The 11,345-nt window shown below is 46.7% G+C and overlaps 1 pseudogene; it reads left to right on the top strand.

Moving 5' to 3' along the window:
- Positions 300 to 8,017, top strand: LOC100738227 (annotated as a pseudogene).

Below are 11,345 nucleotides of genomic sequence, written 5' to 3'. Positions count from 1 at the left end.
TCAGACCAGGAAGTTAATTAGTAAAGAATGATATGCATGAGGATTGAGGGAGTCTACTGGGCCTGTCCATTCCTCACTTAATTTTTCTTTTATTTTTTTAGGGCCACACTCACAGCATATGGAAGTTCCCAGGCTAGGGGTCCAATCAGAGCTACAGCTGCCAGCCTACACCACAGCCACAGCAATGCCGAATCTCAGCCGCATCTGTGACCTACACCACAGCTCGTGGCAGTGCCGGATCCTTAACCCACTGAGGGAGGCCAGGGATCAAACCCACATCCTCATGGATACTAGTTGGATTTGTTTCCACTACGCCACAACAGCAAGTCCAGAATTTTTCAAAAGACAGAGAGATTGCCAATTTATTCATTTACGGTGGGGTGGGCAAACCATGGTTGTCACACAGTTTGGAAATCCTCAGGAACTACAGAGCTGCTCAGTGAATAAGAAATTCAACTAAAGACAATCAGACAAACCAAAGAGCTAAAGACATCAGGTCTTTAGAAAGACCAAGGCAGCCACCATCTGACCAGCACAAGGTCTAACTTTTTAGGATCATCTCTACATATAGATTCCACCAGGCCTCTTAACCACTCAAGCTGCAGCCCCTTCTGACCATAAGAACTGGCCATTACTCTAGGCAGTTGCCCACCCACTGCTTTTGAAACAGCTCTTGGTCTGTTCTCCGGGAGGGATTGTGCTGTCAACGATGATCTCAGCCTTTGGACCTGTACATGTTTGGATCTGGCCTGTCCTGGATGATCCAATTAGACTGTGATCTGGCTTCTTGACAGAATAACTTTGCTCCGGGGCTCAGGCTGGGGGCAGGGCATCATTTGGGATATTTTGGGTTCTGGGTAACATAAACCCTACTCAAGCTGGCTTGATCAGTGAGGACGTGTGTGTGTCTGTGTCACTTAACAGGAAGTCCCACGGGAGCATGGTCCCCAGGTAAGCTGATACAGCGTCTCAGTGAGGACATAAGGACCCCAGGTCACGCATTCCTTTGTTCAGTCTGTCCCCGCCACAGGAGACTGTGCTATTTTGCCCCTCTTGCATAAGAGTGCCTGCTTCCTCACAGCTTTATTTATTTGCTTTTTAGGGCCGTACCTGTGGCATATGGAAGTTCCCAGGCTAGGAGTCCAATCAGAGCTGCAGCTACTGGCCTATACCACAACCACACAGCCACACGAGCCTCACCTGTGATCTACACCACAGCTCATGGCAACGCCGGATCCTTAAACCACTGAGCAAGGCTAGGGATCAAACTCACATTCTGGGATACTAGTTGGATTCATTACCGCCAAGCCACAAGGGCAACACCCTCACCGCTTTACTAGCAAAATGAGTTGTCAAACATTTGGATTCTTGCCAATCTGATAGGTGAAAAGTGCTCTAACAGTTTATTTCCATTTTAATTGTTTTTTTTTTTTCTTGTCTTTTGTCTTTATAGGGCCACACCCTCAGCATATGGAGGTTCCCAGGCTAGGGGAACCACCACAGCCACAGCAACACCAGATCCAAGCCGTGTTTGCGACCTATACCACAGCTCAGACAACGCCAGATTGTTAACCCACTAAGCGAGGTCAGGGATCGAACCTGCAACCTCATGGTTCCCAGCTGGATTCGTTTCCACCGCACCACAACAGGAACTCCCATTTTAACTGCTCTTATTATGAGTGAAGCTGAGCATTATTAGGGGCTACTTGTCTTTCATTTTCTGCGAACTTGGCCTTCACCTACTTTGCTCACTTACCACTTGGTTTGTTGATCTTGGATGCAAATGTTTTTCAGTCACTCTGCTCTGGCTTTCAGTGCTTGCTTCCTGCTCAGGCTGGAACCAGGATGGCAGCAGCAATTCTAGACATTGAGGTGTTTGGAAGTTAGGAATGTCGCTTTCTGTCTGTAGCTAACACAGTTCCAGTTCTAAACCCTCTTATCCCTTTCTCCTTCCCTTTTCAGACCAAAGTTGCTAAAAACTCACTTTCCCAGTTTGCTTTGCAGCAAGGCATGGCCATGTGACATAGCCCTGCCCAATGAGATGAGAGTGGGAGTGTGCAAGGGAACTTCTGGGAGAGATTAGGTTAGAAAAAGGACAGATGTCTCTGGCATAGCCCCTTTATTCTTGCCTTAACGTGGACAGAGGAGCTCCTGTCATGGTGCAGTGGAGATGAATCCGACTAGGAACCATGAGGCTGCGGGTTCAATCCCTGGCCTTGCTCAGTGAGTTAAGGATCCCGCATTGCCATGAGTTGTGCTGTAGGTCACAGACGCAGCTGGGATCCCACGTTGCTGTCGCTCTTGGCGTGGGCTGGCAGCTACAGCTCTGATTAGACCCCTAGCCTGAGAACCTCCATATGCTGCAGGTGCGCTCCTAAAAGAAAGACTAAAAAAAAAAAAACCATGGACAGAATGGCTGGAGTGGCAGTCTTCTTGACACCATAAATGAAAGATAAAGACAATCACAGAGATGTGGATCCTGACATCATTTGCGCTGCAAGACCAACGCCCGGAACCACCTACCTCCAGACTTTGTAGGAAGCACATTAAATCTCTTCACTCTTAGACTATTATTTGTCAGGAGTGTGTGTGCTACTTGGTGATGAAAACATTCCTAACTAGACTGTGACTTTCTTTTAGGAGGGAGAAAACTTCCCAGAAGTAACCCTTTCCCTGGACTTCTCCTCAGGATATTGATCAGATGGGTCACATGTTCTTTCCTGAACCAATCAAAAGGAACAGGATCCCTCTTAGGCCAATGGGGTCACTCCAGGGGTATGGGTCCACTTCCCCTGAGACATATGGATGCAGGGAAGAGGTGGGAGGTGGCAGGGTGGTGGCCCTTTGGGAAAGGAAGGAGCGAGAAATGTCTGCTGGCTAGGCAGCCAGCCGGGTCTCCTACAGGGAATGAGAGAGTGGCATCAACTCAAGTTTATGCGTTGGGGAGTGTCTTGTGCCTCACTTGGGTGGACCAGATGCCCAATCATGCTGTTCTAGGGCATTGCTGGGCTCCACCTGTGTGCAGAGGTTTGCCACCTGTCCCACCTATCAGGCAGTGAGGTCCTATAAACCATGAATGCACAGTTAAAGGAGCTATATAGACCTCTCTCAATGAGGTCAAAGGAATAGTTGTATTTCCTTAACAAAAAACCAATTTTCCTTAGTAAATGAATAGATTATACCAGTTTATAAACTCCATGAGGACAGGGTATATCTTACCTGTTTTCTGTTGCATCCCTAATCCCTAGCAATGGATTAAAAATATTGGCGTTGGAGTTCCCATCTTGGCGCAGTGGAAACAAATCTGACTAGGAACCATGAGGCTGCAGGTTCGATCCTAGCCTCGCTCAGTGGGTTAAGGATCCGGTGTTGCTGTGAGCTGTGGTGTAGGCTGCAGACACGGCTCGGATCTGGCATTGCTGTGGCTCTGGCGTAGGCTGGCAGCAACAGCTCCGATTAGACCCCTAGCCTGGAACATCCATATGCTGCGCGTGTGGCCCTAAAAAGACAAAAGACCAAAAAAAAAAAAAAAAAAAAAAAAATGTTGGCGTTCCTGTTGTGGTGCAGTGGAAACGAATCTGACTAGTATCCATGAGGATGAGGGTTTGAACCCTGGTCTTATGCTCAGTGGGTTGGGGAGCTGGCATTGCTGTGAGCTGTGGCTTGGATCTGGTGTTGCTGTGGCTGTGGTGTAGGCTGGCAGCTGTAGTAGCTCCGATTCAACCCCTAGCCTGGAATGTTGAACAAGACAGAACTTTTGGCCATAAACCTTGACATCAATCAATTCGCTGATTTGGGGGCTATGATAATTCCACCTGCTACCATCTGACCGAATACTGGTATCTGCCACATACTTCTCCCTCACCACTACAAGTCTACACACAACAAGAGGTGTTTGGAGACCTGCTGAACCCAGGATAACTGCATCCAGCATTTCAAGCCAAGGGTGCTGTGGAGGTGGAGCTGGGGCTGATGAACCCACTCTGGCTCCCACGAATCATAGCTTCTTTTCCGGGGCTTTCCAAATTACCTCTTTATTCGGGTTCAGCCCTTTGGCTCAGTGTTTAAAGTCTCCCCTTTCTTTCCTTTCAAAATCGGGAACGACCTTCTGACCCTCTCCAACTTTCCAGCTCATTTTCCGTTGTCATCTTTAAAAGGCCGCAGGCGATGACTCAGCATCCCATTCCGCAACGACAGGGATAAAATTAGCCCAGGCCAAAGGACCTTATTTCAAGAAGCCAGCAGCTCTTTACCAAACCCTCTAACTTGCCGCGGACGAGCGAGGAGCCAGTTCCCCCACCCGGTGATGCGCACGCGCACGTACGCACGCACACACGTACGTACGCACATATACGCACGCACATACGTGAGCACGCTGGCCCTCCTCCTCCAGGCCTAACAGGCAAAGGCCCGCTCACATGGGAGTTGCTCCTGCCAGCCTTGCTCCCACATCTTCAGCAGCAGCGACTCTCAGCTGGCCTGCTCTTTCATCTTCTTGTTCCGGACAGAACTAAAAGTTCCTTTTGATTGTCCTCTCTGGCAGTATCCTATTACAGTTGTTTATTTCCTCCATTATAAAAAGTAATACAGGGAGTTCCCCTTGTGGTTCAGTGAGTTGAGAGTCCAACTGCAGGGGCTCAGGTCTCTGGGAAGGCACGGGTTCGGCCTCTGCCCCTCTTTACCACTGGGTTAAAGGATCTGGCGCTGCTGCAACTGGGGCTTGGATTCAATACCTGGCCCAGGAACTTCCATATGTCATTAGTGTGGCCATAAAAAAATAGTAAAAAAATAATATATGTACATATATATCTGAGTCACTTTGCTGTACAGCAGAAATTGACACAACGTTGTAAATCAACTATACTTTAAGGAGTTCCCATTGTGGCTTATGGGGTTACAAACCTGACTAGTATCCATGAGGATGAAGGTTTGATCTCTGGCCTCCCTCAGGGGGTTAAAGATCCGGTGTTGCTGTGAGCCATGGTATGGGTCACAGACACAGGTCAGATCCCATGTCGCTGTGGCTGTGGTGTAGGCCGGCAGCTTTAGCTCCAGTTCAACCCCTAGCCTGGGAACTTCCATATCCCTCATGTTTAGCCCTAAAAAAAAAAAAAAAAAAAAAAAAAAAAAAAATACACACACAGACATACAGTAATATTATTGTATAAACTCATTTAAGGAAATGCAGGAAAAATAATTTATTGGCCCCCATTACCTAAACTCAAGCAGAGTCAACATTTCAATGCCTTACAGAGGCTATTCCAACAAGTCTTGCTTATCCTTCTATGCCTGCCTGCCTGCCTGCTTGCTTGCTTGCTTCTTTTTTGTTTTTGTCTGTTTAGGGCCACAGCGGAGGCATATGGAGGTTCCCAGGCTAGAGGTCCAATCCGAGCTGTAGCTGCTGGCCTACGCCAGAGCCACAGCAATGGGTAATCTGAGCCACGTCTGCGACCTACGCACCACAGCTCACTGGCAACTCCAGATCCTTAACCCACTGAGCAAGGCCAGGGATCAAACCCAAGTCCACATGGATGCTAGTCAGGTTCATTAACCACTGAGTCATGAGGGGAACTCAGAGGCCTTTTTTCTAAAATTTCTTTTTTTTTTTTTTTAGGGTCACACCAGCAGCATATGGAAGTTCCTAGGCTAGGGGTCAAATTGGAGCTGTAGCTGCCGGCCTACGCCATAGCCACAGCAACACCAGATCTGAGCTGTGTCTGTGACCTACATCGAAGCTCATGACAATGCCAGATCTTTAACCCACTGATTGAGGCCAGGGATTGAACCCTCATCCTCATGGGTATTAGTCGGGTTGGTTCCCACTGAGCCATAGTGGGAACTCCTCTACAATTTCTTTTTAATTAATTTATTTTTTTATTTATTTATTTTTTGTCTTTTTGCCTTTTCTAGGGCTGCACACGCGGCATATGGAGGTTCCCAGGCTAGGGGTCGAATCGGAGCTGCAGCCACCAGCCTACGCCGGAGCCACAGCAACTCGGGATCTGAGCCGCGTCTGCAACCTACACCACAGCTCACGGCAATGCCGGATCCTTAATCCACTGAGCAAAGCCAGGGATCAAACCCGAAACCTCATGGTTCCTAGTCAGAGTTGATAACCACTGAGCCACGACGGGAACTCTGATGATTTCTTTTTAAATCTGAGTTCTAATCATTAACAGCTTGCGTACCCTTCTACAATACAATTCTAGAGTCATTGTGAATTTGTGCAGAGTTAATCCGCAGCTACCCTGGCATGGGAGATGTTTTCTCCAGGAATATGTGAACATGTAGAACATGGCATGACCAGGTAGGGAGGCAGGGACAAGGACATTCCTGGAAGCAGCCTGTAGAAGCTCAGAAGAGGTGTGAGACATGCCCCACGTTATTACAGTCGTGAAGTGGAGACAAAGAGCTCTGCTTTCTCTTTCACTTTGTATACTTTACAAAAAACAAAGAAATACAATAATTTTTTCAGAGATGCTTATTTTAGTTTCTTTTTTTCTGGAAATTATCTGTGGTGAACATATGTTGCTTTTGTCACCTCAAAAAAGTAACATGTGTCATTGGCTGAATTGTATCCTTCAAATTCATGTTAAAGTCCTAACCCCCAGTACCTCAGAAGGTGACTGTATTTGGAGAAAGTGCCTTTAAAGAGGTAAGTAAACATGAGGTCATTAGGATGGGCCCTTATCCAACAGAACTGATGTCCTTGTAGGAAATGGAGATGAGGACACAGATGCTCTTAGAGGGAAAGCCATGTAGAGACACAGGGAAAAAATGACCATCTGCAAACCAAGAAGCCTCAGAAGGAGCCAACCCTGCCAACTCCTTCATCTTGGATTTCTAGCCTCCAGAACCATAAGAAAATAAATTTCTGTTAAGTCTCTGGTATCTGGTACTTTATTATGGCAGCCCTAGCACACAAACACACCAGGTAATTAACAAAAGAGAGAAGGCAGAGTTTCCCAGTTGCTCAGTTGGTTGAGGACCTGGCATTGTCACTGCTTCGGCTTGGGTTGCTGCTGTGGCACAGATATGATCCCTGGCGTATTAACATCTGCATGCCATGGGTGTAGCCAAAAAAAAAGTTAAATTAAAATAAAAAAAAAAAGAGGGAGAGAAGGCAATCAATACCACAAGCTCTTGGCATTTCAGGTTTTCACCCTGAAGGTTATTGCTGGTCATGAGAAACACAAGAGTTTCAGGAAGTAATTTGTAACTTTTTTTTTTTTTTTTTTGCTAGAATTTGAACCTCAGCCTGTGGGGCAGGGAGCAAGCAGAGTATCCACTAGAGCAAAGGTCTACTACAAGTACCACTGGTTGCCACCTACACACACACACACACACACAGAGTAAAGCACATTCATAGAGCCCCAAAGGCAGGTCTCTTTGTGATGGACGGTCTGGAATAGAAAGCCTGTCCCTGGGGTGGAGAAGAGAAAGGGAGGAGTCAGGAGAAGGGTGGTTCTTGGCCAGAAAAAGTTCAAAAGAGCAGAGGGCGAGAAATCCAATCTGATGGTCACTCAGACACACGTGCTCCAAGCCTGGTTCTGACCCTCCTGTGGGTCTCAGACCCTTTTGGAAATTGAATGAAAATAAGCAAGATTTGCCTAGAAAGATGTGTACACATAATTCGATGTGTGTGGGTGGTAGTGTCTTCCCCCTCTAATATTCAGCTCCCTAATTTAAAATTTCCACTCTACTCTTTTACTCCTTGCAGTTGAGAGAGCAAGATGGGTCACCAGCAGCTCTACTGGAGCCATCTGAGAAAATTCGGCCAGGGTTCTCGCTCTTGCTGCGTCTGCTCAAACTGGCACGGTCTGATCCGGAAATACAGCCTCGATATGTGCCACCAGCGCTTCTGCCAGCACATGAAGGATCCTGGCTTCATTAGGTTGGACTAAGTGAGCTTCCTTGAATGGGTCCTCCAGGACATCTACCTTATGCAGAAACCATGCTAGTTCTTTGTATATAAAATAAACATTTGGAGCTCCTGTCCTGGCGCAGAGGAAACGAATCAGACTAGAAACCAAGTGGCTGTGGGTTGGATCCCTGGCCTCGCTCAGTGGGCTGAGGAGCCGGTATTGCAGGGGAGCTGTGGTGTAGGTCGCAGACGGGGCTCGGATCCCACCCTGGCTATGGCTGTGGTGTAGGCTGGCAGCTGTAGCACCAGTTCGACCCCTAGCCTGGGAACCTTCATATGCCATGGGTGCGGCCCTAAAAAGCAAAAAGACAAAATAAATAAATAATAAAAAATATAAAATTAACATTTACCCCCTCCCCCCAAAAAACCCCTACACTCTAGTTAAAAACATAGAAAAGCAATGGACGGCTTTGTTTCAATTGAGCTTCAGCCAGCATGAAAAGTGCCCACTGAATAAGAGGTAACATCAGACTGAAGGGTAAAAGGGCAGTCGATGAACTGGGAGGAAACCAGGAACCTGTATAAACATTTCCACGAAGCAGGAGGTGAAGGCTCCACATAGGTCTAACATGACCCTCTTGAAATCAGGGTTTACAGTAGACCTGAAAAAGTTGTTTTTTGCAAAATGTGCCCATAGGTGAGGCAGCCTGGGCCCACGCTGTAGCCCAGGAATGTTTCCTCTCATACAGAAGCTCATCCAAGAGCAGGAACATGTCCAAAGTAAATGAAACCAGCCTGTGTGGTGAGCAAGTGAAATTATGAACCTACAAGTAGTCAAGTTCAAGGATTCTTCTATGCAAGGAGACATGTTAGAATTGCGTGTTCACAGGGCTCCTTCCTACCCTCCTTGAATGCCAGACAACGAAGTAGTGGAGAATCAAAACTTTTCACCTGTACAATGGATTATTGGCAAAAAGGAATTTATAAGAACGTTCATTGCAGGGCCATTTATATTAGCGAAAAAATCGCCCCCAAATAGCAGCTGCTGAAATAAATTACGGTGCACTCTTTGATAGACTGTTAGGCAGCCATTGAAAATGATTGTGTAGGAATTCCTGTTGTGGCTCAGTGGTTAACAAATCCGACTAGGAACCACCAGGTTGTGGATTTGATCCCTGGCCTTGCTCAGTGGGTTAAGGATCCGGCGTTGCTGTGAGCTGTGGTGTAGGATAGAGATGTGGCTCAGATCTGGCATTGCTGTGGTTCTGGCATAGGCCGGTGGCTGCAGCTCCAATTAGACTCCTGGCCTGGGAACCTCCATATGCCATGGGTGCAGCCCTAGAAAAGGCAAAAAAAAAAAAAAAAAAAAAAAAATTGTATAGAAAATGGTACAGGAGTTCCCGTCATGGCTCAGTGGTTAATGAATCTGACTAGGAACCATGGGGTTGCAGGTTCGATCTCTGGCCTTGTTCGGTGGGTTAAGGATTCGGCGTTGCAGTGAGCTGTGCTGTGGGTTGCAGACGCGGCTCGGATCCCAAGTTGCTGTGGCTCTGGCGTAGGCCGGCGGCTACAGCTCCGATTGGACCCCTAGCTTGGGAATCTCCATATACAGCAGGAGCAGCCCAAGAAATGGCAGAAAGACCAAAAAAAAAAAAAAAAAGAAAATGGTACAAACAAGTTTTTTTCCCTCCTGCTTCAAGCCATGAGGTCATTTTTCCTTTGAAGTTTTTTTTTTTTGGCCTCCAGTATGTGGAAGTTCCCGGGGCCAGGGATTGAACCTGTGTCATAGCAGTGACCCAAGTCACAGTAGTGACAACACCGGAACTTCAACCCACTGAGCCACCAGGGAGCGTCTCCTTTGAACTTTTCAAAGCAGATCTTTTTTTTTTTTTTCCTGCTTTAAAAAAATTTTTTTAATTAAAATATAGTTGATTTTTTTTTTGGCTTTTTTAGCGCCACACCTGTGGCATATGGAAGTTCCCAGGCTAGGGGTTGAATGGAGCCGCAGCTGCCAGCTGGCCTGCACCACAACCAGAGCAATGTGGGATCCAAGCCTTGTCTGCAAACTATACCACAGCTTACAGCAGCACCGGATCCTTAACCCACTGAACAAGGCCAGAGATCGAACCCACATCCTCATGGATACTAGTAAGGTTCATTTCCACTGTGCCACAGTGGGAACTCCCTAAAGTATAGTTGATTTACAATGTTGTGTCAATTTCTGCTGTACAGCAAAATGACTAGTTATACATATATATATAATGTATATATATACATTATTTTTTAAATATTCTTTTCCATCATGATCTATCCTAAGGGATTAGATAGACTTCCCTGTGCTCTACAGTAGGATCTTGTTGTCTATCCATTCTAAATGCAATAGTTTGCATCTCTTAACTCCAAACTCCCAGCCCATCCCATTCCCTCCCTCCTCCCTCTCAATGCAGATTTAACCTCAAGTGTGGGATGCAGATAGCCACACCCAGCCTTTCCTTCCCAGGCACTCACTGCAGTGTGATGCCTCTCAGGTGTTCCCCCCACATAGCTCAGATCTCACCGGGACAACCTACAGGGCAAGAGCCTTTGGTCTCTCTTATCCTCAGTTCCCCCCCCTGTAAAGCAGAGGAAATAAGAGCAGGCGGTCTTTTCCTATAAGCCCTCAGGGAAATGAGGCAAGTATCCTCAGCCCATACTTACTGAGCTCAGATTCTGCCTCAGGCACCTTCCTCCTGGGTGGCCTTGGGCAAAGTGCCTATGCCCTCTGTAAAACGAGGCTAGCAAAAGCATGATGAAGGGGACTAAGTGCATTAATATATCCAAAGAGTTTACATTGAGAATTAATATATCTAAACTACTCTGCCCAGTAGCCTTCAGCCACCTGCACCCACTGAGCACTTGAAATGTGGCTCCTTCAAACTAAAACATGTTGTAAGTGTAAATTCATGTTAGACTTTGGAGACCTAATAAGAGAGTGTAAAACATCTCACTGATAATTAATATTTTGCATCTTTTAAGTTAAATACAATATATCTTACAACTAATTTCCCTTCTTAAGAAACTTTGAAGGAGTTCCTGTCATGGCTCAGTGGTTAATGAATCTGACTAGGAACCATGAGGTTGCAGGTTCGATCCCTAGCCTTACTCAGTGGGTTAAGGATCTGGCGTTGCCATGAGCCGGGGTATAGGTCGCAGACTCGGCTTGGATCCCATGTTGCTGTGGCTATGGCGTAGGCCGGCAGCTACAGCTCTGATTGGACCCTTACTAGTCTGGGAACCTCCATATGCCGTGGGTGTGGCCCTAGAAAAGCCAAAAAAAAAAAAAAAAAAGAAAGAAAAAAAATTTGAAAAATGCAGAGCACAAGAAGTTCCTTTTGTGGCTTGGGGTAACAAACCTGGCTAGTATCCATGGGATGCAGGTTTGATCCCTGGCCTTGCTCATTGGGTTAAGGATTCAGCATTGCCATGAGCTGTGCTGTAGGTT

Source organism: Sus scrofa, chromosome 7 (assembly GCF_000003025.6).
Source record: "Sus scrofa isolate TJ Tabasco breed Duroc chromosome 7, Sscrofa11.1, whole genome shotgun sequence".
In the NCBI taxonomy this organism is placed as follows: Eukaryota; Metazoa; Chordata; class Mammalia; order Artiodactyla; family Suidae; genus Sus; species Sus scrofa.
This window is presented reverse-complemented; position numbering and strand designations above follow the sequence as displayed.